Source organism: Macaca nemestrina, chromosome 4 (genome assembly GCF_043159975.1).
Source record: "Macaca nemestrina isolate mMacNem1 chromosome 4, mMacNem.hap1, whole genome shotgun sequence".
NCBI lineage: Eukaryota > Metazoa > Chordata > Mammalia > Primates > Cercopithecidae > Macaca > Macaca nemestrina.
In genome coordinates, this window is record NC_092128.1 from 158,997,692 (window position 1) to 159,024,250 (window position 26,559).

Below are 26,559 nucleotides of genomic sequence, written 5' to 3' on the forward strand. Positions count from 1 at the left end.
AGATGTAGAACATATTTATTCCAAGATAGTTCTAGTTTCTGTTGCTCAAATAAGTTTCACATTCCATGAAACTTGTCTTTTCCCAGGGGTTAAGCTCCTGCAGCACTTAGGAAAGTGAGCAATGGCTTCATTAAAAAGCATAAAGCATAACAAAATGATGTGATAAACCATGGGGTGCTTTTGTTTTTACTTATTTTAGAACATGCTAAGAATTTTGTATGTCTCACAATAGAGGCATGTGTGTAAAGGCATACATTATAAAGACTTATAACTACTCTTATATTCACATTTTCTGGGGCCTTAATTTCATGGTGAACAATATCAATCTGTAATTGGGGCAAATTTACAAGACAGCACATACAAGGCCTGGCAAGTCAAAGGTGGATGAAACAGGTTCACCGCTGCATACCATGTGTCTTACCTGGGCAGGCAGCCATCAGCTCCTGCTTCAGGTGACCACTGTCTGCAGGTGAAACCAAACTCTGTATGTTTTGCTCTTAGTGCCTTATGACCAGCTGTTTTCACTCATAAATAATGTTTGAATTGTAAGCTCTTTTGCTCTGGAATCCAGGAGCAACCAGCCACTAATGATCATTTTGCAAACTACCTAGTCATCTACCAGCTAAAAAAATAATGGTCTCTCACTGTCATGTGTGTGTGTGTGTGTGTGTGTGTGTGTGTGTGTGTGTGCGCGCGTGTGATAGAGCTGTCAGCATTCATCAACAACCTTAGTTGTCTCTACCAACATAGGCTTCATCAGAAACTGTTTTCCTTTTTTTTAGTAGCAAAGATAGGCTACTTAAGATTGTATCTCCAAGTATGAACGTAGAAAATATAAAATATTTAAGCTTTAAATCATACTTTGGATATACTTTCTAATTCTCACTTTGAACTACCTGTGATGTGACATTTATATTTTGTCATATTATTCAACATATCGTTTAAAAATAATTTAAAATCATATCTAAAATTTTAAAAGAACGTAGGCACTAATATATTTTGTAGTCTTACATTATTATTTAAAATAATACAAGAGTAAAATTATATAGAGTATCTTTGTAGGTACATATTTTTCCATGAAGGTAACATGCAATGGAAAGAAGATAGATGAAGAAAGAACAGTCACCTATATGTAATTAAATTTCAAAATGTTATAGAAAAAATTTACTAGAATGAAGAAAAAAAAAATCTGCCTTTTAGACAACTACATCGGAGGTTTATTTTTATTTTGTAATACAGACTTTTGTTCCAGAATAACTTGTAACAAGCTCAAGATGTGAAGTATTAAATGAATTATTACAACATATAGCCTAGAAATAGGACTGCATTGTAAACCATTAAAGGTATAACACACTAAAACAGGCCATGTGATTGTGGTTAATGCACTCATAGCTAGTGTAGGCAAACCTCAACCTTCTGGATTTTTACGTGTGCTGTTTCACCCTTTGGTTTATTTCTTCCTGTGATCAATACCCGGGCAAAGCCAGAGCTCTTCAGGAGAAGGTTGAGATTATAACAATGTCAGCTTTTGCTTTTAGCGGAGTGATGAGGTTATCAATAATGCATTGGAGATCTTGGGAACCTTGGACAGACACGTATCACAGCTGCCCCCCATTTATTGTAGGACTTGCAGGTCTGAGCTGAGTTGTCACCACGTCTGTATTTGAGCCAGCCATTGATGCAGTCTCAAGTAATCTTGGGCACATAGGGAAAGCTGTTGAGATTATTTAAGCGAAACATTGCATTTGAGGAAGTTATTTAGGAGTGAGAATACATCTATGAAATTGCTTTTATTAAGAAGCCTGTTCAATATTCCTTTAATAACTTTTCGTCTCCCTAGCTCCCTTCTAATGTTTCTAAGTTTTGTTGTTTCTGTGACAAGTTTATTCACATCCTAACAGCTTGTCTGGCAGCAGGGTTCCTGTTTTCTACTTGGGCTTTCTGGTCACGGTGGTGGCTGGGAGTAATGGAGGGGGGAATAAGTGGGTGTGGAAATGCAAAGCTGTCTCTTGTTACATTTTATCGATCTCATTCTGGTGTCATTCAATTAAGACAGAAATGTGATGGATAGTCTCTGCGCAGATTCCTGGGTTGCTCTCCATCCATTGCAGATAAAGCTTTTGTGTTTTATTTTGGGGGAAGGGATGGGGAAAGGGCATGGGCAAGTGGGAGAAATCAAGGATGCTGTGTGATCTGAATTACAAATCAATGTCTCTCTAAGGATGCTCCAAAATGTCAAACATGCCATGTTTATATTTTCACATACACAGAGTACTTCTGTTGATGTATGAGATGGGTTACTAGAATTTAAGTTGGGGTTAATTACTGTTGATTTATTTTCAAAGACCTATGAGCTAATATCACTCTTCTGCCAGCTCAAGATAATTAAAAATGAGCCACATAGAAAAATACTTGAGTCCAACTCATGCCATTTTTGAAGTTTGCAAAAATGAGAAATTCTTTTCTCATTTTTTATGAGACTGTGATTCTAGGTTGACCTTTCTGCAAATAGATTTTAACGCTGATAAAATGAAAATAGTAGGGTTTTTTTTTTTTTTTTTTTAGTTTATAAACAATTCATTCTAATTGTTGCCTATGTTATCAAGAAGTGTACTATTGTGAGTAAATTTCAGAATTTAGGACTGTATGAATTTGATCCTTACCCTTGATGATGTATTTTCCCTTAACTATATCACTACCTGTATTTGCTACCAGTGTTACAATGAGGGTAGTAGGAATTCATGAATGTGAGAGGCTCTAAAAGTAACAGCTCATGTATGCAAAGTTTTTTTTAAAAGACATTAAAATCTTCTATTTGCAAGCACATATAATAAAAGCAGGATATGTTTAGCAAACTCCCTTGCCCTTCTCAAAACAATGCCAGATTCAAACTGAGCATTCAGAATTTTCTAGTTGAGGTTATGGCTTCTGATAATTAACCCACACCAAAAGGGCGTATGGAATAAAAATATAAGCAGGAGTTTTAATATTAGATCAATATGTTAATGTCCAGGATCCCCTATATACTTGGTATATAACCTTGGGAAACATGCATACAGCCTGTAGTTTAACCTTAATTTCATTATCTGAAAAATAAATAGCATTGCTCTGAGAATTATGAGACTCAGAGTATGGAAATGATTGCTCCATGCTTATCCTGTGTACTTGGCCCATGGGAGACATCCAACACATTTAGTTTTATTCTGAATCCCCCTTTATGGTTTTGACACTGAGTAATTTGGTTCTGTAATAAGCTTGCTCAGTCATTTGGGAAAGGAATGTAAGCAAAGAAAAATAATACACTTGGGTCCTGCCACTGTGAGTCAAAAATTTTCCGGATCCTAATTCACAGAAGCTGATTTACCAATCTGTGTGGTTCTTTAGTCATTTTACTAAAAAAAATATTAATTGCCATTCAAAGCTTGTCCTAAACTTTTGTTTATGGAAGGCACTCAATGTGTTTGGTCTTAATCCAAATTTATTAATGATTTTAAACTATCATGCTTTTATCCTAAAATTAAAGAGAAGCTGCTATTTAAGCAGTTATTTACTAATTTTACAAAAATTAAAGGGCACTTGGAAATGATGTAGGTGGGAATTTAACTGATAACCCACATTGTAACCCACTCAATAGTGTAGAAAAACACAAAATGTTATGCTGCTGGTATATGCCTTGTAGGTATTGTTAAAAACTATGCATATATATGTGAGGTGGGATGTGGCTATGTTTATTTTTACTTTTTCCTTCTGAGGTTGTAAATTTTTAAATTGGATGTTTAAAGAAAACCATCTTCATGAGTCAAGGCTTACCAGATATACTTCAAAGTATAATTGACATCTATTTAAGGAAAATACATCTGTAAGATGTAGGTAGTGAGTAAAAAAGTTTTTCTACGTGATCCAAACATAATACATAATTAGAGCATTTCTGGGAAAAAAAAAAGGATGTATCCTAAATATTTCACATGATTTTTTTTTTCAATATATACTTGGTGTGTGCTAAGACTGTTTAATGCATGCTTTATGAAAACACTACCAACACTTTGGTTGAAATTGTAATAAGAACAAATTTCTACACTCACATAATCGTTGTACACTCAGTAAGCATTACTGGGTAATGAACATATTTGTGTGCTTGTGTTGGGAATTAATGCAAACCATTTTATTCATTTCATAAAGGGTATGAATATACTCCTTGATGTACTAGGATAATGATATAATTTTTCCCAGGTAGGGTAGGAATTGCAGTGGTGTGTTTGGTCATTCTCATATCCTTCGAGATAGTCCAGGTCTAATCTGGGTGTGGGGTGCTTCTTCACTCTCTTGGATCCAGGAAGGTGCTACTGAAAAGCAACTTTCCAAGTTGTACTACATTGCACAGCCAACTGACAGAATTTTTAATATTTCACAAGGTAGACTTAAAAAAATTACAAGTAACTATGATTTACAGAGTTTACAGAAACAGAGGCTCTAGTTTGGGATCATACCTAATACATTGTAAGTTTCAGTGTTCAGTTCCAGGAGAATACATAACCAAATCATGGTGACAATATTGCCCCCCCTTAAATTCTTAAAGAACTGTTTTCATGGCAATTTACAAGATAGTTAAGCACCAGTTGTCAGTGATATATGTCTTTCTTTTTAAAAATTCTTTGCTGCCTGTAGTTAATATTAAAAGCTTTGTTGTTGTTTGCATTCTATTTCTTTATAGGCTTTCCAATTAAAATGTAAGATTTGTAAAGTAGAAGACAATTGGAGATGATAAAATGAAGGTTGAAGTAATCATGCTGATCATACTTAGTGCCCTTGAGAAACAGAAGTTTCCTATAGTCTCCATTCTTATTTTCTGTTCATCAAAGAGGATTTAAAGGAAGATGCTGTCCCTTAGACCCTGGTAGTTCCTTCTCTTCAACATTTAAACCTCTACTTTACATTATCAAACTAGCAAGATGTTCTAGGCATTCTATTGTAGGCAAGGTATGAACAATTTCAAATTTATCAACAATCAAAATCATCAACAAGATGATGTTGAGTTTCATAATCACTCTGTGCCTATCTTTATGTTTACAAGATTCTGACCGATATCTGCCTCCATTGGTCTCTCTGTCTTTGTCTTGATACCTTTCCTGCATGGCTTTCTGGCTATAGCAGCATGGTTTGAAATACTCCCTCAGCAGTCCACTACCATTTATCTCAAATAGATTGTTCTTTTGAAATGTCAAAGTATTTCTTAATACCTTTTTTTGTTAAAGTTCCAACTTAAGACAACTTCAAGTTGATATTATCCAAATGAGACTCTGATTCAGTGAAATCTGTTCTCTCTACTGGCTCATTTTCTCTCAATCTCTATCCCTCTTACTTTTCACTCTTTACTCATCTCTTCCTCTCTAATTGTATTGGAAACTCTTTAGAATCTTAACATTGGAGTTTTGGATATGGCCTGAATCTTAGTGGTCACAGACTTCATCTCTGTGCTTTCACAGATGAAGGTCCTGAGGCTCAGAAAAGCTATGGGAGCTCAAATCTAAGAGGAAGTTTAGGAAAGGTCTTTGCCCTATGGAGGCCTCTAAGTGTCTTACTGAGGGTCAACCCTATCATCTTGTTTTAGAATTTGCTGGGCAGAGTTCCTTGTCTTTTTCATTTTTCTGCCCACAGTGCCTGGCACGTTAGAGGAGGCTAATGTATGCTTGTTAAAATAGTCAGAAAACTTTATGCCATATCTGAAGATGTTTTTAACATATGATGAGTTAAATTTCATCTTCCCAAATGCAGATGTGCTAATTATGCATTCTGAGCATGAGGAGGAATTTGAATGTTTTATAACTACGTGTTGATAATTTTCTCTTTATTGAGGTCTGTTACGCCAGAGGAAGAAATTGGTGTCCTGTTTTTCTGTTTCTCCTCAGATCATTTCCGGAGATTAGTGTCAGCATTAATAGTCTCCTCATTTTTATATTAGAAGAAGGTACATCCAAGCTTGTTTTCTCAGTAAGATTCTTTTTGAGAATAACTGGGTGTCTGCTACACATAGGAATTTGACAAGCTATTTTGGTGGTGAAAGTTTAAACAATACTCTGCTAAGAATAGAAGATACACCCTCAAATCACACATTGAAAAAGATAGTCCAGATGAAACCTAGAAATTCTTCATGTTGATCAACCTTCTCACTATATTTCCACCGAAGCATTTTACTTTTTCTCTCATCAAAATCTGATTCATCTCTTATGGGTTGTTTTGTTTTCAGTCATTAATGAGTATAATGTCAGCCTTTTGGCTATCACTTGAATTACTTAGTTGAATATTGAACCAAATTTGTCTCTGGCCACCAAGCACAGCAAGCTTTCTAAAAGACTGACTTGTAACAGATTGAATTAAGAGCGTGGGAAAGGGAAGTGGAATTATCTGGGCAAGTTGGTCAATGAGAATAGAGGTAAAGCAACAAAGCCATGCTGCTTTCCCTGTCACTTGGGAAAAATAATTTTGGAGTGTTTACCCGTAATTAAAGATGTCTTAAAATATAGACATGCACTTCTTGGCTTGTTTCCTGTCATGTTATATTGTAAAGCTCACTGTTTTGGGCTAAGCCATAAAAATCCTCAGCTGGGTCCGAGTGTTCCAAGACTCTGTTGCATTTGGTCAGAAAGCTTATTTGGTCATTGTACTCAAGGGTGAGAAAAGTCCTTGACGATTAACTCTCACATAATCAAGTTTATAGGAAAATCAACAATAGAAAAAATAAAACTACCATGGATAAATGGAGGACGTATATATTTGTTAGCTGATCAAAACAGTTTCTTCCCAGTAGAATAGTTAATTCAGGAAACCATATTAGTGTTTGTATGACCATTACAGATTATAAAATCAAAATAAATGTTATACATTAATCCTAATGATTATCACCAGATAATTGTCACCTGAATTTCCAGTCAAGTGACAAGGAATCAGGAGTCTCCAACATGGTTAGTTGGAAGCTCCTTTCAAATGGACTCTGCTATCTAGTCCCTTTTATACACTCATGCAAATTATCATTGCTTATGAGTAAAATAAGTCAATGGAATGCTTGGTACCATTCAAAACAGATAAAGGTAACTAAGCAAAATGTAATCACAAAAGAACAAACTAGTTAGCGAAAGAAAGCATGCCACTTATAAGCATAGATGTCTGTTCTGGTCCTCTTTGTTTACCTATCTGTCTGGTTTTATTTTAGCAAGTAGCAGTTTATCTAGCAAAGTTTCAACTGCAAGTAAAAATACTGTGGGATTAGAGTACCTGTAATTTTGCTTCCAGATTTCACAAATATAAGAAAAAAGTCCCCAAACAACTCTACTATTTTGCAAACTTTCTGCATTGTGGAAGATAGGTTTCCTGATTTTCTTTGATCAGCAGAAACTAATCAAAGTTGCCTTATGTGAGCGGTACGCTCAGCAGAGTGATGTGAGTGTACAAAAGACCACTTTTTACCTTAAGCAGTTTGCAATACAGCTAGGTAGAAAGCATCTTGAAATAGAGGGAACACTAAGAATTTTAGGTCAGTTCTAAGTGCTAAAGAAGTGATACAAATCATATCCTCTTCAGAACTTCTAAAGAGAATTGGGACTTTCTTTCCTATGTAGCCCAGAGCAATGAGAGAAAGATTTTTGGAGGAAATGTGATTTGAGAATGGTTCTAAAAGAAGGTTAGAGACAGGCAAACTAACAGATAAAAAAACATACCAGGGAACTCTGTATCTCTGCTCCCAACCTCAGGACCATGGAGAAGTACTCACAGATCTAGAAAATGGACCCACAGAAGATTGCCCCAGGACATCACAGGGGTTATCTAGAGCAAAAAAAAGGACTAACGTTCATTGCATGTTTGTTCTCTGGTTGACCTTAATCAGTGGTTTCATGATCCAAATGAAATTATGTGTCTCAATGAATAAATATGTCGCTATAATATAAAAGAATAGGGGCACTTTCATATTTTGGGCAGGTGAGTGAGTGAACATATGTAGGGAAACATCATTTTCACATCTTGTGTACATTCATGTATTGTTTATTGCCAAGACCCTTTAGATCTTTTCTGATGTAGACTAAAACGTTATACATTCGAAATGGGAGAGAGATGTATAAAATGTCATACAAAGTAATGACATGTGTGAAACAGGCCTCATAGTTTCCCACTCAGCTACTCCTGAAATCCTGCTCCTTTTCAATTTCCTGTTTCAGTAAATGGCACCAACATTCGCCCACCCAGTATCTCCAGTGTAAAAGCTAGGTGTGATAGATTTCTCTTTTTTTCTGACACTCACATTCTTTCTATCTGCAAGTCTTGCCAACATTACTTTCAACTGTGCTCCAGTACAGTCAATTCTCCCTACCCCCAGAACCGCCTTTTCTGCAGCCACTGTCATCCGCTACAATAGCCCTCTAACTGATATTTCTGTTTCCATTCTTCTCCCCCTAGAGTTAGTTTTGCTTACACCAGTTAAGGTGATTTTTCAAAAGTGTAAAGTAGATAAAGCTTTTCCATAGTCTCTCATTAGAAAAAATTTTAACTGCATACCCTTGTCTACTTGAGCCTACATTTTGAAGCTTCTGCCTATGTGTCTGGCTTCATTTCCTACCACTCTCCCTTGCGTATTGTGTCCTGATGACACTGGCCTTGAAAATGTTCCTCTAACGTGCCTTAATCCTTCTAGCCTCAGAGACTTTACACTTACTCTATCTGCCTGGGACACTCAGCTTTCATATGGGTTTCTCTTTGTTACATTCAGGCTACCACTAAAGCATCTCTTCCTCAGAAGGACCTTATCCAACCTCCCAACCATTGCTTCCAACTCATTACTCTCATCTCATTATCCTCATTTGTGTAGCATCATGGTACTTGTCAATACCTGGACTCACATTATATATTTATGTACTTGTTTATTGTCCTTTTCCTAACGTAAGTCCCATGATAGCAAAGGCATTGTCTCTTTTGCTTATCCCCGGGATCTAGAAGAATTCAGGGCACAAAAGAAGTATTTGATAAGTATTTGATGAATGAATTTATTAAAGAAAGTGGAACATAGTTTGCAAGACTTCATCTGAAGGAGTGAGAAGTTATTTTGTAGCCAAGAGGACCTGGATTATAATCTCATTTTAGACACGTGCTTTCCTTCTGGACTTGGAGAAATCACTAAACACCTCAGTTTTATCCATAAAAAATGGAAATAACACTACCTATAAGGCTGGTTTGCAGAGTGAATTAGAGATAATAAACCTTATCAACACAATGGTTGGCCAATAGGAGATGTTTACTGATATAATAATAATAAAATAGTGAATATAAGTGTAATAACCCCGGGAGGCTGAGACACGACACGAGAATCGCTTGAACCTGGGAAGTGGAGGTTGCAGTGAGTCGAGATCACGCCACTGCACTTCAGCCTAGGCAACCGATCGAGACTCCATCACACACACACAAAGGGTAATAACTTAGTGCCCCGGATTATAGCCAGGATACTGCACCAAAGAAACAGAAAATATAAACACCCACCCCCCAACCCTTCAACTCATTATCAGTGACTTCTATCCGACTCTTGAATATGCACCCTTGGGAAATGGAGGAAGAACCATAGCTTAAATAGTTTAAACTCATATGAGACAAAACCATGAAAATATGTGAGAGGAAACAATCTTACATTGGAAAAGAAATCAAACCAATGACCCAATGTATCTTTTTATTATTTCTTGGGAGAACCTGTATGTTTAATTCATAGAATTCTTTACTGTTTCTATGTTGAAATACACTTATGTGAAAATTGAACTCCTATCAACAAAAGTGGACTTCAAAAAGCCCAAGGATTTTAGTATTGAAATGTTTCTGTGCAATATATTAACATTCATTGACTATATGAATCCCCACTTACCCTTTGTGTAAATTACAAAAAGGCCCTTTCCTCTATGCACATGACACGTGTACCCTTGCAGGTGTCATTGGACTCATGCTTAGGGCTTGGTAAGCAGAGCCTGGGCTATATTTCGGTCTGGCTCACGACCCTGGCCAATCTTCCTTTCACAGGGCTCAGGCCAAACACCCATGTGCAAGATCCTGTCAATATTAGATAATGGATACGAAGACAGAATAAGATTCCAAATAGAGTGAACTGAAGACAGACAAACCTCAGCTATGCCTTTCTTCAGTTGGTGATTTTGAACAGCATGTAGAATAAAAGAGACATGTAGTTTCTACAACAGAAAAAGCAATTACAGGCATGTCACATTTAAATGTGGATCACTGATTATTATTGATCCAAACTCTAAAAAAGCACTATTGTCCAAGTAGCATGCTTGTCAATATTTTAAGCCTAAAAACTAATTCGACAAAGTCGTAGTAGGCTTAGGGTAGGAAAAGGGGGAGTTCATCAGGAACTGAGTAATCCCTGCTTCTTAGAGAATACCTTTAGTTTTAAACTTAATTCTAATGATTTTTACTGAGTATCCTCTCCTCTGTTGGACATTTCGAGTTGTAGAAAAATGTGTGCAAACAGTTTTCGACCTTATGGAAGCAACACTTAGGAGCTCCATATCAGTGTATGAGTCACTGTAATACAGAACACAGTAATACAGAAGCCATGACAACCAAGAAAGCAGGTCAAAGGAAGAAAAATCTACATATTGACAGGCAGATCAGAAAAGTTTCATGGGAAAAGTGGACTATTGCATTGGAAGCCTGTAAAGGGCAGGACCACTCTGTCATCTTAACTAGCTTGGTGAGCAGATCCTGGGTTTCTGTGTTAAAGGTGGTCCTTTGAATGGATGAGAGCACTAATAATTTTCAGCTGGAGGAAAACAACATGAATAAAAGTAAAAACCGAAGAGTGTAGGGCCTTTTTAGTGAACAGTAGACAATCCACTTTGGCAGGAGTGCAAGGTGTATACATGGAAAGAAGGGATGGGTGTGAGTTGAGGTTGGAAAGATATAAAGCATTTACCTGTAGACTAGATTCTAGGGGAGTGTGTTGTTTTTCTGTTTTCCTATTGTTTTCCAGATAATATATTTCTTTTGAAGTCTTTTGACCATGATCAGGCCTATAATCTAGGAAGAATGAATTGCCATATGTATGTAGAAGGTATCATTTGAGTCAAGGAGTATGAGACTGATATGTAAGAGGATGTTCTTATGTAATATGTAAGAGAAGCAATAAGGACTTAATGTAAGACAAAAGTGAATATAATGAAGATGAAGATTTGGCATGACTTAGAAAGTGTTTGGGTGAAACAGCAACAACAAAGGAAGCAGAAGTGTTAAAGATGACTGACATTTTGTGTCTGAGTAAATGGAAAAATGGTGTCACGTTAACAGATTAGGTAAAGCTAAGAGGCCTTCCTAGAACTCTAGAAATTTATTAAATATTTTTTCTTAACAAAAAGTGTAAACTGGCCCATAATGTAAGCAAATTTTGACTGAGATTCATGATAGATTCTAAGCTCTTTTATAACTCTTTAAGTAACATTAATTCTTGTTTATTCATTAAGCTCCAAGGCATCTTACATAGTCATATGTTTATGTCTATATTCCTGTTTTATCTTACGTAATGCAATCAGATTTGATTTGCAAATGTAAATGAATTCATGTATTTAATCAAGAATAAAGACATAACCCTGAATAACAGCCCTTAATGCTGATATTTGAATATCTTTCTGTTTCAGAGATTTTGTATACATATACCCCTCTTAAATGCCCTCACATTGCTGATTTTTAAAATGTTTTATTTTGAGATAATTTTAGGCCTAGAGAAAAGTTACAAGATAGTATATACAGTTTTTATATACACTTCACCTTGCTTTCCTACTGTTAATGTATGATGTAACTACAATGCAGTGATCAAAACTAAGAAATTAATGTTGTTTCTGCTAATTGATTTTCATCCCGTTTCTCAATCACTTTCATAAAAATAAGACATATATAAAAATACAAAATCAGCTGGTGTGGTGGCACATGCCTGTGATCCCAGCTACTTGGAAGGCTGAGGCAGAAGAACTGCTTGAACCTGGGAGGTGGAGGTTGCAGTGAGCCGAGATAGCGCCATTACACTCCAGCCTGGGCAACAAGAGCAAAACACCATCTCAAACAAACAAAGAACATATATACAGAGAAAAATAATATAGTCTACTATTTAGAGGCTCTGAATGCTATTGTAAACTTTCAGACAATGAGAACTAATATGACGGATTGTACTCTAAATTGTTAGCTAATTGCTATTAACACAACCTACCTCAAATGATCTTAGCATTCTATCACAGTCTCCTTTTGTGCTGTTTATTTTAAATTCCAACAGCAACTTTGACCATTATAGCTGACATAAATGTTTTAAGTAATAGTTTGCAAAAACAAACAAAAAGAAAGCTAAAAAAATCTGAGATTGCTAGATGTAAAATAGCAAGTTTAGTAGAGACTGGGGATACCATCAAGAAAATGGTAATGAAAATAGTAGAAACAGATCACTGGCAATTAGGGACTGATGCAAATTCTTTGACATTATTAAGGGAAATATTCATATCCCTGGAGGCTGGAAGGAGTGGCCAACAATTCTACAAGGAATAGGAGAGGAGATTTATGTTTGGGGAGGACTTGTACATTCTTCTAATAGAAAATTTTGGAGATGCTGAGTTTCTGGCCTGGCATCAACCCACTCTTGTTGGACTTTCAGCCTTAGTTTACTATCCACCCTTGTTAAATTCCCTCATCTACCCAATTGCTCAGGCCAGAAGCCCAGATGTCATACTTGACCTCTCTTTCAATTACTCCAATCTGATTCATCAAGAAGTGCTGTTACTTTTACCTCACAAATATATTTTTAAACCATCCCATTCTGTTTATCTCAATTGCTACCACCCTAGAATGTGACGCTCTCCTCTCACACCAGAACCGTTGCAATAACACCCCAACTGTTCTTCAGTGTTTAATCCTTCTCTTTCTCTATCCTCTTTCCCACAGAGCAATTAGACTTATATTTTTAACTCACAGATCTGATAATGTCATTCTTAAAATCTTCCAAAGTCTTTTCGTTGCACACAAATTGAACTTTTAAAAAAGGGGCAGATGTCCTGTATTAACTGGCTGTTGGTCATCCCTCTTGATACGGTTTGTCTGTGTTCCCACCCAACTCGCATCTTGAATTGTAGTTTCCATAATCCCCACGTGTTGTGGGAGGGACCAAGTGAAGATAATGGAATCATGGGGCCAGTTTCCCCCATCCTGTTCTCCTGATAGTGAGTTGGTTTTCACGAGGTCTGATGGTTTTATAAGGGACTTCCCCTTTGGCTGGGCTCTCATTCTTCCCTCTCCCGCTGCCATGTGAAGAAGAATGTGTTTGTTTTCCCTTCCACCATGATTGTAAGTTTTCTGAGACCTCCCCAGCCCTGCAGAACTGTGAGTCAATTAAGCCTCTTTCCTTTATAAATTACCCAGTCTTGGGTATATCTTTATTAGCAGTGTGAGAACCTCTCAACTCATCACTCCTTTTGTCTGGATGGGATCTGCTGCAGGCAAGATATTCCTGGCCTGAGAAGCAGAAGGGAGAACCTTTGGTTCTTCCCCACCTTAGGCTTGCATTCCTCCTTCAGCGTCTTCTTAAGGACAGTTTCTACTGCACAGTGATCAAAGTTGCAGAGGGGTGAAGTATGGATATCAGGGAACCCCCATTTTACTGTTACTGTCTTTACTGCACTTTCCACTCTCCAGGGAGGGTAGTTTAACGCTCCTTAGGTGCTTTTGGGTGCGTATCAGAGGACCCCACTGGGAACATTCGACTGTACTTCCTACGTGTTGGGTAATAGAGTTTCCTTTCATTGTGTGTCATTCTCAGGTCACCTATTTTAGGGATCTATTCCACACAACTTTCTCCCTTAGGATGTCCATTATCCTTCTAGGTGCTCTGTTAGAGAGCTTCTTTTCATGCTTGGGAATACAAGTATGGTCCACAGGCTATAGTCATCTATTTTTGCACTGACAAATTCTGGGAATTTAAGCAGATATCAACACTGTAGGAAGCTCTTCTTGACTCTGAGGCTGAAGCAGTTAGCTAGTCCAAGTGTGACATTTACATTGTCCAGGCAGGATTCAAAGTCAATTCCACTCTGTCTTCAAACTTCAGCTCCCCAAGTGGTCCTACTGAAATCTCTTTCATTAAAATTGAGTGGAAAGGCAGGCACAATCTCCCCAGAGAAATCTTCCTCAGAAAACCCTCTCACATCTCCTCATTTCAGGCCTTACATAGTTTCAGTGTGTTCACAGCCACCTACTTTGAAATTCCTACTTTGCCACCTAATACCTCTTATGTAATGGTACTCCAATTAAACACTTTTAATGTAATGTACTGATGTATACCCAAAATAAATAAAATATTATCTAAAGTGACAACTTTAACTCTGGTTTTAAATTTGACTTATCACATTGAACCAAAAGAGCATTTCAGTATGTAATTATTAGTATAGATGACCCATGTGAAAAAACTTTTAAATTAAAGCCAAAGTATCTAATGCATTTAGAAAAGTGGGCCATCACCAGGTGTGGTGGCTCACGCCTGTAATCCTAGTACTTTGGGAGGCCGAAGCGGGTGGATCACCTGAGGTCAGGAGTTTGAGACCAGCCTGACCAACATGGTGAAACCCCGTCACTACTAAAATTAGAAAAATGAGCTGGGCATGATGGCACATGCCTGTAATCCCAGCTACTCAGGAGGCTGAGGCAGGAGAATTGCTTGAATCCAGGAGGTAGAGGTTGCAGTGAGCCGAGATTATGCCACGGCACTTCAGCCTGGGCGACAGAGGGAGACTCTGTCTCAAAAAAAAAAAAAAAAAAAAAAGTAAGAAAGAAAAAAAAAAAGTGGGCCATCAATATTAAGTAAAAAATTCTACACTTAAGTATGTTAAGCATTCTTTGTAGCTTGATTTTCATCTTCTACATGATTAAACATAAATTTCCAAGAAGGGGTATATCTGTAAATTAGACTTTGAAAAGGAGCAAGATACTTGTTTTGGGAGAAGTTCAGTAAAGGGAAACCCCAGTTAAAAAAGTCAACTACTGTATGTCCACAGTAAGTTTAAAACATGTTGCTATTCATCTTGTGTTCTGATATCCAGAATTTACAGTGCTGCAATAATTTGTTTTTAAGTGGCTAGGAAAATGCAATGAAACTTGTTCTTAAGTATCTCATTTAGCAGAAACACCTTGTAATTTGTCTTAATAGTTGTGTTACTAATTTCTTATCCTGCTTGGGCCATAGCCGATGCAGAATGATCCCAACTGCCTATCCAATCTTTAGAGCATTTAATGAATACATTTTATCTTCCCAAAAGAGATCTAAACAGTTAACTTAAAAATTTTTCTTAAAAACTTAAATTATATTATAATTGAATATTCCTGGTTAAGTAGAAAATAGTATGTCTAATCGTAACATAAAGAAGCAGCATACATGTATGCTACTCAATTCATTTAGTTGCTAATATACTGAAACTACTTGAGTCAATCCTTTTCATGTATAATATGATGCCCTTAAATTTTGTGATTGAATACTTAGACAAAAGATAGAATTAAAGGAAATAAACTCATTGGCGAATTATTTTGCCATATAAGTAGGTAAACTCAGAGGACGCACCTGTTCTTGACTGAGAATGTTAGATATATATTTGCTACCAGAATCACATGCCTCAGCCAATAGCCAAATTGACTCATTAGCATTGACTTATAGGAAGGAACTGGTTTCATTTGCTCTTGAGAACAAAGATCATAAACAAGTGTCCCCAGTATGCAATTTTTTTCCAGTTAAGCAAAATGAGAAGACCAGATTATTCACCAAATAACATCAGAAGGATTGTTTATGATACTGTTAAGAACTATTGGCTAATATATTGGGTTGCAACTGATGGCCCCCGACTCTAGGGAGATTTAAAAAAATGGCGGGGCACGGTAGCTCAAGCCTGTAATCCCAGCACTTTGGGAGGCCGAGATGGGTGGATCACGAGGTCAGGAGATCGAGACCATTCTGGCTAAAACGGTGAAACCCCATCTCTACTAAAAAATACAAAAAAAAAAAAAAAAAAAAAAAAAAACTAGCCAGGCGAGGTGGCGGCGCCTGTAGTCCCAGCTACTCGGGAGGCTGAGGCAGGAGAATGGCGTGAACCCGGGAGGCGAAGCTTGCAGTGAGCTGAGATCCGGCCACTGCACTCCAGCCTGGGCGACAGAGCGAGACTCCGTCTAAAAAAAAAAAAAAAAAAAAAAGTTACATCCTGTGTCTCATTTCTGAGAGATGGTACCTCAGGTGTCTGCTGCCTTAGGAGTAAGATCCTAGCCCTTCTTAATATGCTGAGTGCCTTTCTGCCTTTGGTCCCTCACACAAGCTGTTCCATCTCGTGCGGAAACTTGGTGTGTTCTTATTCCCATAACAGAGTCATTCTCGTTTGAAAAACTCATTTCACGCATTGCCTTCTGTTGCCTTCTGAAGACCTTTCCTCCTGGCCTTTCCTGACCATTCTGTCTGTGCAAGAACTCTTTCTCTTCCTCATTCTGTTTATTCTCTATCATAGCATGTAATCTTCCAATCCCCTAAAATAATCCATATTATGTTTTTAGCAGCTTGAACATTATTAAATAGATATATAGAAAATATTTGTTGAATGAACAAATTTCCCTCAAACCCGGGATAGCACAAAGACGATGAAAAAATGTTAGTTGGGCCGGGAGCGGAGGCTCATTCCTGTAATCCCAGCACTTTGGAAGGCCGAGGTGGGTGGATCACTTGAGGCCAGGAGTTCAAGACCAGTCTGACCAACATGGCGAAACCCCGTCTCTACAAATATACAAAAATTAACCGGGTTTGCTGGTGGGCACTTGTAATCCCAGCTACTGGGAGACTGAGGCATGAGAATTGCTTGGACCTGAAAGGTGAATGTTGTCACTAGCTGAGATTTGGCCCTGGGCAACAGAGTGAGACTAAGTCTCAAAACAATAATAATAATAATAATAATAATAATATATTACTTGAATGAATGATTGGATTTTAGACCAAAGGACTATTTGATGTAAAATGTTGTCAATGTCTATATTAGTTTATGAGCTACTTCAGAAATGTCTTTTGAGAGCAGGGCCTCTAATAAAAAATCATCTCTCCCAAAGAACAGTTGCCAATTTATTGCAAGTTTTATAGCTTATCATATTTATCTTTGAAACTATATATATATATATATATGGTTGTTATCTGAATGTATGGAAGAAATAATGCTCTCTAGAAATATTGTCATGTTCCAACTTTTATTCAATATTTTTTAAAAATAAAATATGCTTCGAGGGCAATAGTTTTCCATTTTTAGAACAAGTTTCACAATTGTATGTACACATTGAAGTGTATTGGCTTTTGATAGCAAAAGCTATGATATTACAAATGTCTAAATTGTATTTTGACATTATTAAATAGAAATTGAGAAGTGTGAGCCAGTGCACTGGGCTCAAGATTTGAACTTGAGGCTTTGCTTTAAAGAACAATATAAACTAAGATAGATTTTTTTCCTAAAATCGCAGTGACACGTGTTTTCTTTGATTAGTGAACTGTATGGCTCATAGATAGGGTTTTGCTTTTAATCCAAACAACAATGAAAGCATATAAAGTTTTCATTGCCTATTGAAGATATATTATAAGCAATTGAGCATGGGGCTATGATTTTGTGACATAAAATATTATTTATAAAGTTTTGACATTTAAAAATAAGTCTTAAACAGTTACTTTAAAAAAAAGTATGAACTCGTGCTCGTTACTTTTACCAAAATGTAGTATATCTAATGGAAAAGTAATAAATTATGTTAATTAGATTGCTTTAAAAATCCCTTCAATATAGAAAAGTATCATGTTTTATATGAAACGATATATGAAACTGAGCATCCGTGAACAAATTTAATTTTAAAAAGAAAAGTAAATCATATTAAGCCCTATTGTTTTTTCAAATGTTAGAGAAAAATAAAAAAAGCTGAGGAAATACAGCTAGTGATTTCTGATCTTCCTTTAGGAAATCCTGACATTCCAGAGAACTTTGGATAGACTCCGAAGGATTAACCCGTTTCTGACTTTTCAGGAAGTTTATCTTTCATTTGAAAGGATATCTGATGGAATGGGATGCAAAACTTAAAATAAAGAATATGTTAAATGCCACGTCAGGGATGCAAGTTTAACAGCAGTGGTTTTGGGCTTTAGAAACATATAAAAACAACATGACATTAACGTAAAAAAATTAGAAAAAAACATATAAAAATGAGCACATGCTTTTTTTTGTTTGTTTGTTTGCTTGCCTGTGGATAAACATGAAGGTGGTGTATCTGTCATTTAAGTTATGGCCCATGTACTTGAAACAACTTTTTGCTTTCTAAGTGATTGTATAATGAATGGCCTACGCTAACATTTACTTTAACATTCCCTCTGTCCTAGTCTATCGGTGTGTCAGCTGAGTCACTGTCAGAGGCTTGCTTGGCCTGTCCGTCTCTGACCTCTGCATTCTGAACTTGCTCTGATGAGGTTTTGAGGCCTAGAGCATGATTTCTGCAAGTCATCTGTGAGTGTGGAGCCTGCTCAGTCTAAGGACTATAGCCTGGTAGATCAGAGAGAAGCAAGAATAGACTCAGATGCCGTCAGTGGTGGAGGCCAGTGAAAAGAAGGAAACAAAACTGAACAGCAGCCCTGTTCAAGGCTATGCAAAGCCATCAGAAATTGGGTTCTTGAGGTGGATTGGAGGAGAATGTCCTCTGGATGTCTCCGGGGCAGTGAGAGGCTTTGACATTGGATTCATTAGCCATTGCTAATGTATGCAAAAAATGTAGCAAAAATGATGCCTGTTTCTGGGTGAGAACATCTGGAGCCCCATAGAAGATGTGGGAGTACCTTCATGTCTCAGGCGTTATCCATAAGCTTTGCTTGAAAAAGGTTCAGCAGGCCGGGCGCGGTGGCTCAAGCCTGTAATCCCAGCACTTTGGGAGGCCGAGACGGGCGGATCACGAGGTCAGGAGATCGAGACCATCCTGGCGAACACGGTGAAACCCCGTCTCTACTAAAAAAATACAAAAATCTAGCCGGGCGCGGTGGCGGGCGCTTGTAGTCCCAGCTACTCGGGAGGCTGAGGCAGGAGAATGGCGTAAACCCGGGAGGCGGAGCTTGCAGTGAGCTGAGATCCGGCCACTGCACTTCAGCCTGGGCGACAGAGCGAGACTCTGTCTCAAAAAAAAAAAAAAAAGAAAAAAAGAAAAAGGTTCAGTTTACTTCTTGTCACTAGAAAGAAAATTTCACTAATAATAGTTACAACAAACAGATTATTAAAAGATGACAGAGAAATGTGACATTATAAGGTTTTGCAGAAAGAATAAAATATTAAAGCAAAAATTGAAATTGTGTTTTTCTAAGTGCATAAAACTTTTCCAAACTCTAAAATTTCAGGGTCATATGATTTGCATTAAATGACATAGATTTTTAAAAATAAAACCACCAAATTATTTAATTTAAATTTGAATTATTCCTCATCTATGGAAGGGGCATACTGCATTTTTAAAAAGGAATATATTTCAATATTATAACTCAGAGCTATAAATTGTGATTTTCTTGAAGACATTCATTTATTACATGTTTGAGAAAATCATGAGACTGTAAATTGAAATGCTTAAAACTGATGTGAAAAAGGAAAATATCCTTATTTATAAAATAAAGTGAGGGAGGAATGAGAGATGGTGAAAGTGTATAAAGTGTAAGAATGAATACGTTCTGGAGATCTATTTTACAGCGTGGCAACTAGTTAATAATAATAATAATAATAATAATAACGTATTTTATACTTAAAAAATTTTATGAGAATAGATCTTAAATGTTCTCACCACAAAAAATGATAAGTATGTGAGGTGATTTAATCATTGTACAATGCATATATATATATATCAAAACATGACACTGTATACCATAAATATATACAATTTTTAAATTTGTCATTCTGTCTTAATAAAGCTGGGAAAAAATAAAAGGAAAATAAATCAGTGAACCACCATTAGTGTTTGTATACAGTGGTTTATCTGTGCTTTCTAATAACTTACACATATGAAGGTTATCTTACCTTTACATTTAGTGCTTTAAAAGAATTTAAAATAGTGATTCTATTATGTGTAAATGGAGTATAGAGTGGGCATATTTCTTTTGTTTACTGAGATATGCTTTGTGCAAAAAAAAAATCTAGAAGCAGTAATCTTGGTCATTTAGATGTAAAATAAGAGTAATCCAAATAAAGTCATTTTATTGAGAGACGAGAGGAAGCTGGTATTTTAAATAAAGGATTTCTTATGCTAATTTCAAGGTAGAAGTTTTGGTGTATGCAAATTTTGCTTGAAATATCACAATGGCTATATCATATTAGATTAAAAGTAGAAAGAATTCTTTCTTCTAACGTTTTTATTGTTTAAAAATGATTTTTTTTAATGCAACTTAAATGAAGAGAGTACTCTCAATTCTTGGTTGGATCCTACATTGTAATACTAGTTTAGGCATATTTGCTTTAAATGACCAGGTACACTAATTAAAAAGAAAACAATTTACCAGGAGCTATATCAAGTACAGCCCTGCAAATGGTATGAGCTTTTTCCAAGAATCCATATTGTCCTTGGACTTGACTGTTGTACTATACTTTAAACGGAATTGATTGTGTGGTTGTAATGAAAGTAGCAGATTGATTTCTATCCAGTGTTACAAAGAGTAAATAGAAAAATGTTCCTGTCTTGACCTGCATTCATAACCAATGGGATTTGCTGGCTTTAGACCCAATCTTTAATAAGAGATAAGATGCAAATGTAATAAAACTGGCTTCGAAGTTTAAGGATCATTTCAATGCTCATCAAAGATATTTCTTGATGCATTTAAATGTATTGTATTGATTAGATCACAATCACCTAGGAAATGTTACTTTCTTTAAATGTTATTCATAATTTATTATGCAATTAGCATTCATAGAGTTGTGCCTTTACGCACATATTAAGATTATTGAAGTGAGGGCTATGACACAACTGTATACATTTTAATTGTCCTTAAAATTGAATTGCCTTTTATTGTTATTTAAGCAAATGATGATGGTTTAATGACTGATTATTTATGAGTAAATTTTTACATTGCAAAATACTAGAAAATGGTGTAATTGGCCTCCTATAGCAGTATATTGCAGCAGTGTTTCTTGAAGGGTCTATTCCTGCTGAATTCAGAGTTATTGTATTTATTTAAAAATGAAATACTTGTTTCCAATAGTGAACTCAGTCTTTTTTCTCCACCTTTTCTTGGTAATTTAGAAGTTAACCAAATATGAGTGTTATAGTTACATTTTATATTCTAATTGTTAGGACTTCATGAGCCTCTATTCCTGCTCACCATTTTGTAAACAAAACTCAAGCCTACAAAACAAGGAATTTAAAATATAAAGTGCAGTTGATAAGTTTGCTTTGCTATAAATGAAGGAATGCAAAAAAAAAAAAAGTAACAATTCATTTGTAAGCAACAGTTTCTTCACACATTATGTGACTTTTTTTGGATTTGTTTTATGTTTTGGGTAAAACAGTTTAGTGTAATGATGCCTAAATGAGACAAAACAAAACAAAACAAAACAAAATAAATTAAAAAACAAAACAAAAACAAAAACTAACACATTCAACTGCCGATGTTTCTCAGTTGTAGCTTCCAAGAGCTCTCTATTCTTCCCAGCCCACTTGATACCCTGCAGGTTGTGGCAGACAATTCACAGGAAAAGCTTAGACATCGAGCTTGCACGCTTCTTGACTCCATTTTAAACCTTTTGTTCACACCAGGGTGGCATTTTTTCACACCGCATGTGGCAGTTTTGACTCCTATCCAACTTGTCTTATAAAATCAAAGTCTGTGATTTTTACATTCACGGGGCTGCTTCCTGAACCGCTACTGCTGTTTGTGTCTTTCCTAGTGATTGGTGCAGAAGTTTATAGCAAAATGTGTTTTAGGGAGAGGGAGGAAGAAGAAAGCAATATGAAAAATGTTCTGGGCCTGAAATACAGGAAATAAATTTTGGATAAAACAGAGGTTGACTCAGTAAAGATCATACCCGAAATAAAATACACTGGCCTCTATTTCTATTATTTTTTGCAGCACTATGCTGGGTGTTCAGGTAAATTTATAGAAACAATATAATGACATCATCTTCAGGTTGCATGTTATTTTTTAAAAACTGTCGTGTAATTGCAAAACAAAATCTTATCCTCAGCTCCCTACAGTTATTTTCCTATATAATATTTTATAATCAGTGAGTGCAAATGAATTTGACTTTTGGATATAACCATTTGGCATGCTCCATTTAAGTTCAACTATGAATAAAACAAAACCTATTATTTTAAAAAACTATACTATAAACCGCACATTTAAACAATTTCTATAACAACATCCCTATTCTTAAACTTTTCTTCTTTCCCCTATGTTTAATTAAAAATGTCGCTTCAGTCGTTTATATTTTCTAAAGATAAACTGTGCACCTATTTCAAATAAATTACATAAAGAGGATAATCATAAAATAACAGCAGAAGTGAAAATTTTTGCCAAATACCAAAGTAGGTAAATTGGCTTGTTTCTGTAATTAATTATTAGGAAGACATAAAACTATAGATAGGAAATCTCTGCAGATAATCTGACAGTAATTGCTATATAAATCTTTATATTTTTCCTTTGAAATTCTTATTTTGTTAAAATATCATCTTTTAGTTGTGTTAGTAAAAACATAATAAAAGAATATTCTAAAATATTTGCAAGGCATATGGTTTAATTCAGTTATTTTTTGTATAGGGAGGACAGAGAAGGATTTCTGCTTGTATCAACAAATAGAAAGTCATAATTATATTATTTTACATATTTTCTGAAGTTATAGAATAAACAGTCTTATTTTCAAATTACTACTTTTTAAACATTAACAAGTCATTCACCAAGAAATCAGTTAATAGAAGTAAACCTTTATGAGGTAGTATTTGTGAAGTGTTAAACTTCAAGATAAATATTATTGCATATTTAATTTAGCTTTTAGCTACAAACCCAACTTAATGAAATCATTTCAGCTAATTCAAATTGTATAATTTGTGTATCAAAATAACCAAATTATTTTAAGAAAATATATAAAAGAAATGGTTGTAGATTATAGTCTTATTCCTTCTTCCAGGGAATACCTAATTAAATTAGGTGCATTTGAATTATTCATTACCATATTTGAAATATGAAATGGATCCAATAAATTGAGAAGGACTTCAATGTAGAATTTAGATTTTTTTTTTTAACTTTCTGGACAAGAACATAGGGAAATAGCACTTTGTTTTAAGTCTTGTAATAGTAGGCACACTAGCAGAAAGAACAACTACACTTTTCCTTTTACAGATAGAAAACTATTTCATCTACAGTTTCTATAAAATATTAGGAAAGAAAATACAATTTCCAAGAATAACTAAATCCAAATGGTTAATGTTAGTAAAAAGCTATTTAAAACAAATGAATTGCAATAAATATTATAGTCTGGGATTTTTTTTTATTATGCACAGATATTTATCAAGTACAAATTTTTGCCCCTCTTTTAGTCAATTTAAAATTTGACCTCATAAGAAATAGAAAGGAAAATATTTTTTGTATTTACATATACAAATTTTATAAAGATCAAATACAATCCTTATCATTAAAAGCAAAACAAACAATTGAAAGCAAGTAAAATATTCAAATAAACACATACCTATTTAACCCAAGTTTAATATTAAGCCCTCTCATAAAACTAAACGGCATTTAGAGATCTAACAAAGCATTTGAAGTTAAAATTACCAAAAAAACAACAAAAAAATCATCTAAAGAAAAGTAAGTTTATGAAATAAAATTTACCTACTTTTGCAGCTGTTGTATTTGTTGAAAAAAAGTATGACTTTATTTCATGTGCATGCCAAAGAATGTAGAAATACTGTATATTTAGTTCATCATTTTTCATTATCTAGTATAGAAAACCCACCACTTTTATTACTTTAAATTTCTTATTTTCTACCCTCCCCGCCTACGCCCTCGATTTCTTCAGAGTCTCTTCTGGCCAGCATATCTTCTGCTTCAGGTGGATCCAAATAAAGCCCCCAGACAGACACACACAAAATAGCCACCATCCAGCTGAGGAGAGATAGGTTTTTTGCCTGTGCCCCATCCTTATGTGTTAATAAAATCAGCTCATACATTCTGCCACAAAATTCAGCTTGGAAGTAATCCTCTGCTACTTAGAGCTGGATGAAAAGAGTACTCATTGTGAATTATGTTTCATCTGTCACAATAACCTTCTTTATTCTGTCAGGGACCTCCCCTTTGCCTGTGGCAATTAGAGAAAATAGGTATGCGTTGAAGTATGAAATAGTAGGTTCTTAAAATGAAACAAAACAAAGCAGAAACTGTTGACACAGACAGACAGTACTTGCTAGGTAATATACTGCAGATTAGTAGAGGAGGCATTTTAAAGTCATTCCGATTTTACAAGAACACAGTAAAACAATGTTTTGCAGAATGAGCAGGTGGTATAGTTGCTATTAATTATTGTCAACATTAGTTATTGGTGACAAGCTGGGAATTGTAATTGTACTAAAAATGAAATGTAAACATCTTTTGATATTGTGTACTTTCTAATTAAATCATGCCACCAGATATATATCATAAATATATAGTATTTAACATACGAAATCACCATGATTTTATGTGCCTTTCACAGATCATAATGAATTTATGTGCTTTAAGTCTATTTTAATGCTCCAGAAAAACATTTTTGCAAATTTTTTAATGGGTAAAAACAAAGAAAAATTTTCCCTTGGAACAGAGCTTATCAAACAATTTTGTTTAATTTAAAATCAATGTGATTATTTGATTTACTTACTCTTACAAATCACTGAAATTACCTGGAGGCAGTTCAAGTTCACCTTTCTGGGATAAACCTGTTAAATGATAGACACCATCTCATTATCTCCTTGAAAGGACACTTCAACTTTTTGACTTCATAGGTTACAGTAAAAGTTACACCTTTTCTCCTTACAAATGAGTTAATCTAGAAGATCTTAAAAAGCTTAAAAGGAAAACAAACATAGTTGACAGAAAAGAACATGCTCCTTCTAATACCAAAAGAAAGTCACTGCTGACGAAGTAACTGAAACGGTCATCATAACAGTTGGATAAAGGCATATAAATAATTTAAGTTAACACGAAATTCATAAAGTCTGAAGAAAAATTTCTTGAGGCTAAAAGGAAAACCTTTTGGCCCACTGCACAGGTTGGGCACAAAAGTGCTTGCTAAGCTATCTATTTCACACATGCAACGACAGAAGGTTCGATATTCATTCGATCGATGAGTGAAAAGGCACAATGGCAAAATCAGACAGACTTCTTTTCAAATACAGATCTCCAATGTCCCCCTCCAGTCTGCAGATGCACGGCTGGTGGTGTGGCTCAGACGGAGCAAGGGTTACATCAAGGCTGTTCTCTGGACCGTGCAAACAGTCTAGACCAATGACCTGCAGCATCATGCCCTTTGAAGAAGAGGCAAGTTCGGTCATGATGAAGAAAAATCAAGGCGTCCCCCTTGTAACAATAGGGAGCAGCTCGAGGCTGCAAAGAGGTAAGCAGGGTGAGAAGAAAACGGCATCTGCTTCCATGGTTACAGGCCAACTATGAGAACCTTGCTTTTCAAGGGAGTCTGTTCTCAGGCTCCCTCACGGGGTATGTCATGCATTATAAGCAAAGGCAGGTTGAGCTGAAATCCGCATAGTTATTTCAGAGTAAAATGATACGGAGCACATGGCTGGCAGAAAAAATAGTCACATGACTATTAAGAACCAGACTTGGGCTATTTCAGAAAAGATTTTTTTTTTCTTATATCAGTTTAGATAAAGACAGTAAATTTGTATAAAACAACCATGATAAATATAATTTTCATTACTCAGGCTTTTATGTGAACAGAGGTCAAGGGTCAAGTCAGTCCTCCACTCCAATGGCAGGACCGTACAGCCTATTGTTAATATAGCTTTATTATGGAGAGCATTTTGAAATATTTTCCTCTTTGGGGCGGATCATAACATAGAATATGCGTTCTTGTGAAATTTGGCTCTCTGACCTGACTCTCTTTGATTTGTTACCCAGGATTTTCTGTGTTTTAGATCTCATGTTCATTTCCGTTGTTAGATCCCATGAGGACAGGTAGAAGGTTTGGTGGGAAACTTCCTTGGTGTGGTGTTACTCCTCTAAGGCAGCCTGAGCTTGCCTCTGCCTTGTGAAATCTGCTTACAGATAATTCAAATCTGCAGCAAAACCATTCACCTCTGACAATTCTCCTGTTTCTAATTCATGCCTTTGTGGTTTATTCGATGTGTAATACATCAATGAGTCTAGAGATTCTAATATAATTTTTTTCTTTTCTGCAAGATAAAGTTGAATTTTGTAATATGATATACTAGCAGCTAATCTTATTTGAATAAAAATTTGGCAAGCATGAAATATAACATATTCTGTATTATTAAGGA

The 26,559-nt window shown here is 35.6% G+C and overlaps 1 protein-coding gene and 1 non-coding gene across 19 annotated transcripts in view; one reads left to right on the top strand and one right to left on the bottom strand.

The window, feature by feature from the left end:
• LOC105483467 (uncharacterized) overlaps positions 1–26,559 on the top strand; it is a 573,731-nt gene that overhangs the window by 211,543 nt on the left and 335,629 nt on the right. The window lies entirely within an intron of this gene.
• Positions 700–771, bottom strand: LOC112427008 (small nucleolar RNA SNORD74). Its single transcript, XR_003018430.1, has one exon. It is a non-coding gene; the product is annotated as a small nucleolar RNA SNORD74 (small nucleolar RNA).